Source organism: Pinus tabuliformis, chromosome 6, assembly GCF_031772625.1.
Source record: "Pinus tabuliformis cultivar Carrire ecotype Pingquan chromosome 6, CPIR1, whole genome shotgun sequence".
NCBI classification, from domain to species: Eukaryota; Viridiplantae; Streptophyta; class Pinopsida; order Pinales; family Pinaceae; genus Pinus; species Pinus tabuliformis.
In genome coordinates, this window is record NC_142292.1 from 1,515,273,661 (window position 1) to 1,515,282,621 (window position 8,961).

An 8,961-nucleotide genomic window follows, 5' to 3' on the forward strand; every position below is an offset into this window, starting at 1 on the left:
CAAATAAAAAATGAAGTAGCCTCACTAGGTGAGAATATAACATCTACCTAAAATTTAGGATGGCTACATTCTCAATGCAATGATAAAATTATGAACTCTTTAAACTATAAACCAGATACTAAACAAAACAAAGCATGAATCAAGAAAAAAAAAGTGTTCATGGAATCTCTCTTACTTCTATTTAAATGTAGTTGGGCATGAAACAATTTCTTGAAAATATCCAGCGAGAATTTTATAGTTTTTAAGGCCTCAAAATTTCAACAATAAACACAAGAACTTGCTCAAATTGATCCTTGGTTTATAAATCATTTCTATAGGCCAGGTCAAACAAATCTTACCAGAGTGAACTTGAGCAAATGACTTTCAACATGATCAAAATAGGGCTTTGTCATTTTCCCTTGTACCATCTACATGTTGCTGGCAACAAAAAACAACTCAAAGCACCTAATTTCTAGAGGATGGGCCCCTGGACTACTCTAGAATTTGTTGTTGTGGACACATCTGCTACAGCATATAAGCAAAAGGAGGGCAGGTCATTGAGCATACATTGCAGGATCCACTGGCTTGCCAAAAATCATTCCAAGAGGTGCAATCTGTGATGTTGGATGCTGATGAGGAACATAATAATATGGTATAGCTTCGGTTGGGGTTCGAATAGGTACAGGTCCTCTGGGAATGCCAAGGCCCTCCTCCTTCAACTCATCTATTCTAGTTATGGTAGCTGCAATGTCATTCTTCTGTAAAGTGTGTCACTTATTTTCTTCTGTATGAATGCATGAGCGCAAGGTAAGCTCCAAAATGAACATTCCACAAATTTTTGAAAACATCACAGGTGCCTCAGCTGAAATCATCCTCACATCTTCATTTGCCTTCATAATTTTCTTGATTCTAGCCAACGACAAACTATGGTTCTTGAAATCTGATGTTTGTTCTATATCATGCATCTGATTAGCCCAAAATTTGTAGTTGTTGTTGTTGCTGCTATTGTTGTTGCTGATGAAGATATGGGTAAGCCAATTGATGTTTTGCAGCTAGCTGAGCAGCAGTTGCAAGATATGTAGTTGTAGGCTGGACAACAGAATGAACAGTTCCAACAACAGAGGCTGGAGAAACAGGTGCAACCAACTGAGCTATTTGATAAGGCGTTGTACCATAGTGCATCTGAGGTGGACCACTGACAACCCCCATAACTGGCTACTGCTGGCCTAGGAATTTCTGTTCCATTTTCTCACGTGAGATCTCCACAAAACCCTTGTTCACTACCTCTTTCTCCTCTCAATTCCGACTCGTGTTTCTTTTAAATCCAAACAAACCCCACAATTCACATTAATGATTGAGGAGAAACATGCATTACATGTACAACATAAACTGGTCCATTCTAAGACCCCTATATTTCAACATCGAGAGACCACATTATTGTAAATTGAAATTCCTAGACAAGGCAATGCCTACCACATGGAAAGGCTTTGCAAACATCACAGGTGCCTCAGCTGAAATCATCCTCACATCTTCATCTGCCTTCATAATTTTCTTGTTTCTAGCCAATGACAAACTATGGTTCTTGAAATATGATGTATGTTCTATATCATGCATCTGATTAGCCCAAAAATCTATAGATGTTGTTGTTGCTGCTATTTTTGTTGCTGATGAAGATATGGGTAAGCCAACTGATGTTTTGCAACTAGTTGAGCAACAGTTGCAGGATATGCAACTGCAGGCTGGACAACAAAATGAACAATTCCAACAACAGAGGCTGGAGAAATAGGTGCAATCAACTGAGTTTTTTGATAAGGTGTTGTACCATAGTGCATCTGAGGTGGACCACTGACAACCCCCATAACTGGCTACTGCTGGCCTGGGGCTTGCTGCTCCATTTTCTCATGTGAGATATCCACAAAGCCCTTGTTCACTACCTCTTTCTCCTCTCAATTCCGACTCGTGTTTCTTTTAAATCCAAACAAACCCCACAACCCACATTAACAATCCAATAGAAACATGCATTACATGTACAACATAAACTGGCGCATTCTAAGACCCCTATATTTCATCATCGAGAGACCACATTATTGTAAATTGAAATTCCTAGACAAGGCAATGCCTACCACATGGAAAGGCTTTCTTAAAACGTTTCATATTATAAACTATCCCTTACAAATTTTTCCATTCTGATCTCAAAATATTTGACTTACTGCAAATTCCTATGGCAGGCAATGTTGTGTAGCTAAAAAAGACTTCAAATTGGAGGATCGACAGCCCTGAATTTCCTGTAAAATGCTTAACACTTAAACAAATCACTGAAATTCTTTAACCATTAAAGACAAGCACTTTAAATTTATTGAAAGGTTAATACATCTTTCTTAATTATTGAAAGACTAATGAAACATGGCATATGAACCGCTCATTTTTAACATTCACCTTACAATCCAACACTTACCTAATGGATTCGGTAGAGGAATATCCTACAATAAACACACATAGAGTAATAGTAGCTCCAACTGGTCTAGCTCCCACTTAAATCCACTTTTTGCTACAAAAATCCAAATCCAACGTTAAGAAATGAAAACACGAAAATCCATCAGGCGCCCAAGCAACCATATTCTTTCAATGCTACAAAACACAAAACCTTGACTGCTCTAATTCCTTAAATACACAAGAATGTGATAAATTGTGTTTCATAAATCACTCTTGGTTTAGTTTTCCTTAATCCAGGCATAAGAAAACAACGAATTTTGCATCAATTTCTAGCAGAAATCGTGAATTTAAAATGAAATACACGGTTACGGTTCTATCCTTAGAACACAATTTGCAAAATTCGATCTCCTGATGATTTACTAGCTGGGACCACGAACCCAGAATGTTTCAAATTCATATTTCAGCAATCTAAATACCTCCTCGATAACTTATTACTTTCCCATACCCATCTAAAAATTTTCCAACCATGGATTATTAAAACCCTCACATTCTGTAGAATTAGTCTTACTAGCATAATAAAATCCCATGCACAGAATTTCAGTGTAGTAGACTATCCATAACTTCGTATTAGTATTTCAGATATCTTCATTTTTTTCAAAAACCCCCTGGTAATTACTTTTTACTTTCGAATACCCACTTAATGCTACCAAACTGTTACCTCTAAAAACCCTCACATTTTACAGAACAAATCTAATTAATGCCATAAAACCTACATTAGAATGTCCAGCCATCGCATCATATTTAAATTTCCAAAATTTTCATTACCTGCATATTCCTCCTAGTTACTCCTTACTGTCCAACCCTGACTTCTAAAAATCGTTGCAAGACTGACTTTGTTTAATTAACACCACAATACCTCCCATAAAGAAACTTAATTAAGTAAACTATCCAGAGCTTCATTCAATACAAATTCCTTGTTATCTTAAGAGAGGGGAGTGGACAACGAACGTACCTTTAGAAGAAAACCCTGGTGCCTCGGATCCTACACTTTCCGCAAATGGGAAAAACTTTCTTTTCCACAAACCTTGTATCCAAAGATTACCATTTTCTTTAATATCTGAGGCACCCAAAACCCAAAAGATTTTCCCTCAAAAACAACAGGAACAAAAAATTAAAACCCCATTGAAATGACTCCACTTTCACTCCGAAACTTAGTAAACTCTGAGCATTGTAGACAAACAGAACCAACATAATATTTCCCATGGATACAGCAGATCAAAAAACCATTACTTCGGAAACTCAAAACCCCTTAGGGTTTCAAAATGCTACAAAAAGATTGGAAAGAATATTACCTTACCACTATTCACAATTTTTAAATCTTTGGGATATATGAGATGGCTAAGAGCGTAGCCTTAATGTCCCTTTTTCCCGTGAAGCTGTTGAAACAGACGAAACTCCCCCAGCTTCTGTCGCACAGAAAGCAAAGAATGAAGAAGAAATAGAATTTCTACCCTTGTCAACGAATGATATCATAAATCCCAAGCACAAATGAAAATAGGGTCTTGCTTCGACCTCGCACTATTGACTAGTCTCACAGGCAGTCGCATGTCTATCAAAAATACCGTTGCACAGCTCACAGAGTATGGAACACGTGTCCACAGAAGAATGGCTGAAATTGGGGCACGAAAATATGCCCGCCTATCTATAGATCACTTTATAACAAAAGCGAAATTGACTTAGGCTTTAAAGCACTAGTTGATGCTAACCCGACATAGACATAGAAATAGAATCAATTTCTCTTATACTTAAAAAAAAATTGTAAAATTAAATTTATGTTAATTTATTTATTTCACATTTTTTTGTTTTCTAAATTATGAATTTGTTTTCCTTTACAATTTTTTATACCAATCACCTCAACATTTTTAACACAGTTATAGATCTTTCAAAGTGAATCATTTATTAGCGCCCTAAGTGAAAAAGGAGGTTGGTAAAGCTCTATAACCTATCAAATTTATCCATAATCTTATCATATTTGTTCATAATCATAAAGTTAGAATAATTGCTTGGGCATACATCAAGGCCACTAATCCCAACAAACATGACACAAACCACATGGCACATAATCATAGAAGCCATAATGATTTGACATTAATCCACACAAAGCAAAAACAATGGATAACAATGTTTATAAATTCAATCATTGCTTGGATAAGGCTAGCATTCAACAAGGGTTCGTCATGGGATGGTCCCAAACCATCATTAGTAAGTTTAGGATCAAATATTGCAAGTTGCAACTATAATGAACTTGTTAAGCTTGATTTTTTTGGTTTTATATTAAAATAATAGTTAGGTTTAGTGTTAAGAATTTGTCATTTTAGAGTTTTAATGGATTTTTAAGTTAATTTTTTCAATGTTTTTATGTTTTTTTAAGGGTTTTTTTTCTAATTTTATTATTTTATTTTAGGTTATTAATTTACTTGTTAAGTGATTGATTCATATGATTAATTTTTATAAGTATAAGTGTGATCATTTTTTTTATTTTTTTAAAGAAACTTTTTCTAGACATGCACTTCATCGAGCCTAAATCATCTTAACTTATATCTACTTTTGAACTAATATAAATCATCCTATGGTTATCCTCAAAAGAATTATCACCCATAGCCTTAGTGATGGTGTAAGGCTTGTGTCAAAGTGGTATGTGCTTCTTATGGGAGTTTTTCAATTGCCCTTTATGCAAGTCCAACCATAACTCGTCAACAACCTAAAACTTATATGGAACCTAATGGATTGTGTATCTACTTGTACTTGGAGTTGGCAACTTCCTACAAAATATCACGAACTCATTGTTGAATTTGTTGGATACATTCCTCAAAATTGGTTGTTTTACTTATCTCGTTCCAAGTATAGGAGGTATCTTCATGTGTTATACCATGAATATAGCTACATCAATTTGTTCCAATTGTTGGGACCCCAAGCACACCTGAAAAGACTTGTGGCCAATAGAAATATGAAGAGCTATGTCGAATTTATGTTAACAATATGGAGGTTTTCAACACGTGTATATGGATGCTCACAATTGTATACTCTAAAGACATCTATAATAATCCTATTGACTACTAATTTTTATTTATAAATCTAGGGATGGAAGGTAATGGATTTGGTCAAGCTTGATGTCCATCATGGACCAAATGTTAAACCAAAAAATACTAAGGAACCTATTATCCCTATCAAGAAATATGGTCTTTGGAAACCCAAAGTGAACCAAAATATGCTCGAAGAAGAACTTATGAGTGGATTTTGTTGTGACAATCTTCTTACAAGGTGCCAAAATTCCCATCCTAAGGAAGCAATCAACAACAACAAAAACACATCCGTTAACATGCTTGGTTGAGGGAAAACATGACATAAAATCCAAATGCACTAACTCCCAAGGATTATATAGAGCAGGAAAAGGCCTACAATTGGTGTGGATGGCCATTTCCTTTGGTATAATATATTTCTTCGACTAATTTCAGGCTTCGACAATAGTAGCTCGTTTTCATAGGTTGGGTATCTTTCAAACCCATCATAGAGTGTTTGTCTATGATAGGACATAAAATATTTGTGTCATGTGGGAACTACATCAACAACATGAACGATTGGCTCATAGGATCCCTGTTGTGTAGCCATTCATCGAATAATGGCATTGGAGATAAAATTGCTTCCATAAAGGAGAGAACAAGAAATAGGCTCATGAAGACCATCAATATCTACTGGAGGTGTTGCAATTAAAGCAATAATGAATACAGAATTTGTGGTCAATAGGATAGGGATCATCAAGATGTTGAACCATTCAATGTAAAGATGGTTTTTAGTGTTAGTGATCTAGTCACATAAAAGACCCCATAAATTTGTGCTTTGGGATAACCCCAAGATTCAATAAGTAATCCAAAGTGAGAGGATTTGTTGATAAGGTGACAATGCCAACAACCCTGAGTTGACCCAAAGTGACAACTTGTGAGTCTTGCACAACTTGGGTGACAATTTGGGCATCAAAAGGAGGCATAATTGCACAAGTGGCAACATCTCACATTTAGGGCACTTGGCTACAAATCTTTATGTGTTTTTCCATTGAGGGTACCTTAAACATTTCCCAAGGCACAAATCACATATTTGGAGGAATTTTGGATAACTTGTCACATTCCACTAACTTCATGCATGAAGAGGTCCTCCCATCCTTTAAGAATATTTTGGAGGATTTCATGGCATAGTCAAGGGTCACATGTATAAAATAAGAACACCATAATTAAGAATATGAAAATTGGCATTTGTATCACGTGGAATAAAGGAGGACATAGGTGAAGAGTACTCCATTTAGAAACATCTAAAAGCTTGTTTATGTCTTCTTTCCAAACAAGAGAAGGTACCTTGTGACAAAAGGCCCAAATTGCCAATGGAGGGAGACTAGGGTAAGGGTTACTTTTTCTTTCACATGTTGAGAGACATTCATGTATTTTAAGACGTGTTTTGTTCTTGAGTTCACATAATTGGAAGAATAATTGCACAAGTGGAAACATCTCACATTTGGGGTACTTGGCTACAAATTTTTATGCATGTTTTCTATTAAGGGCATCTTTCACATTCCCTAAGGCACAAATCAAATATTTGGAGGTATCTTGGATGAATTGTGACATTTCATTAGCTTCACACATGAAGAGGAGTTCCCATAATTTAAGAATGTTTTGGAGGGTTTTCATGGCATAGTCAAGGGTCACATTTACAAAAGAAGAATGCCCAAGTAAAGAGGATGTAAACTATGTTGCAAAGGGATTGTTAGACATGCCAGGTGCTATGGCCTGTCAAGATGTAAAATATGTTACTTAGTTGTTTTATGGCCACGGTTGGATGTGAGCCTTGACTTGGTAACTTGTAACATGTTAAGTGGGATAAGTTGAAATTGGACATGAGTAGCCTGAGATGAGTTATATTTAGTTCTTAGGTGAACAAGGCACAAACTAGTTGTAGTAACCGTAGCTTGGTCAGGTTGTTGTAGTCGAGGCAAGACTTGGTTGGGTTCCCAAGTCCCAAAAAAAGTAAGGGTAGTTGTGAGGGCATGATAATTAAGGAGTGCCAGGGTGTGCCAAGGAATGAAAAGGCGTGCTAACACATGCCAGATAATGTCAATGCATTTTGAGGAGCGTTGGGGAGTGCCAAAACTTCACAAGGGAGAACTTTGTCAAAATGCATGGAAATGAACGAATAAGAGGGTGTGCCAAGGAGTGTTAATGAATTCCAGGTGTCTCAAGGATAAAGTGTGTTAGGAGAAGGTCAGAATAAGACTTGTAGGAGGAAATCATATGGTTATAATAAGGGGCTAGACAAAGAAGTTTCAGACAAAGGGATACTTTGGGTTGGGCACAACATTGTTTTTCTAATGACTTGGTTGGGTATCCAAGTCGCAAAAAAGGTAAGGCTATCTACAAGGGAATGACAACTAGGGAGTACCAAGGTGTGTCAGGGAATGTCAGGAAGTACTAACAATTTCTAAATAGTTCCAAGGCATGATAGGCATGCCAAGTTGTGTCAGGTGCCAGGGTGTGGCGTGAACGCATGCTAGAGAGTGTGAGGGCGAAGTGCTAGGGAAACACAAGGGAGCACTAGTTTCAAATGCATGGAAATGAAGTGTCAGTAAGTTCTAGGTGTGCTAAGGAGGGAGTGACAAGGTATGATAGGTAGTTCTAAGGCATGCTAGAATTCTAGGTAAGCATACCAAGATGTTTCAAGCACCAAGGTGTGCCAATGCATGCTAAGGAGTGTTAGGGAGTACTAGGGAAACACAAGGGAGCACTAGATCAAAATGCATGGAAATGAATGAATAAGAGTGTGTGATAGGGAGTGTTAGCGAGTTCCAGGTGTGCTAAGGGCGGAGTGACATGGTATGCTAGGAAGTGCTAAGCCATGCTAGAGTGTCAGGGTGACATGCGTTGAAGATGTGCCAAGTTCCACAGATGTGCTAGGAAGTGTTAGGGAATGGCAGGGAATCAAAAGGGAGAACTATGTAAAAATGCATGGAAATGAATGAATAAGAGTGTCTAAGAGGGAGTGTTAGCAAGTTCTAGGTGTGCTAAGCAGGGAGTGACATGGTATGCTGGATAGTGCTAAGTCATGTTAGAGTGACAGGGTGGCATGCAGCCAAGATGTGGCAGGTGCCAAGGTGTGCCAACATGTGCTAGGAAGTGTTAGGGAGTGCCAAGGAAACACAAGGGAGCACTAGCTCAAATTAACGCATGTAAATGAACAAATGCGTTTGTGACGGGAATAGTCATTTGAGTTACATGTGAGCTAATGAGGGAGTGATAACGTATGCTAAGCAGTGCTAAGGCATGCTAAAGGTCGATGAAACATGCAAAGATATGCCAGGTGCTAGGGTGTGTCAATGCAGGCAAGAGAGTGTTATGGAGTATCAGGGAAACACAAGGGAGTGTTGTTGTGGGAAAAAGTGTCTATTCAAAACGACCCTATCCCACTAAGGTGTGACAGTGCCTTGGCAACAAACAGAGAAAACTACTT

The 8,961-nt window shown here is 37.4% G+C and overlaps 1 pseudogene; it reads right to left on the reverse strand.

Annotated features, from left to right (window-relative positions):
* Nucleotides 1–473: 473 nt before the first annotated feature.
* Nucleotides 474–1,224, reverse strand: LOC149264426 (nuclear transcription factor Y subunit C-4-like; annotated as a pseudogene).
* Between the last annotated feature and the right edge of the window lie 7,737 nt (nt 1,225–8,961).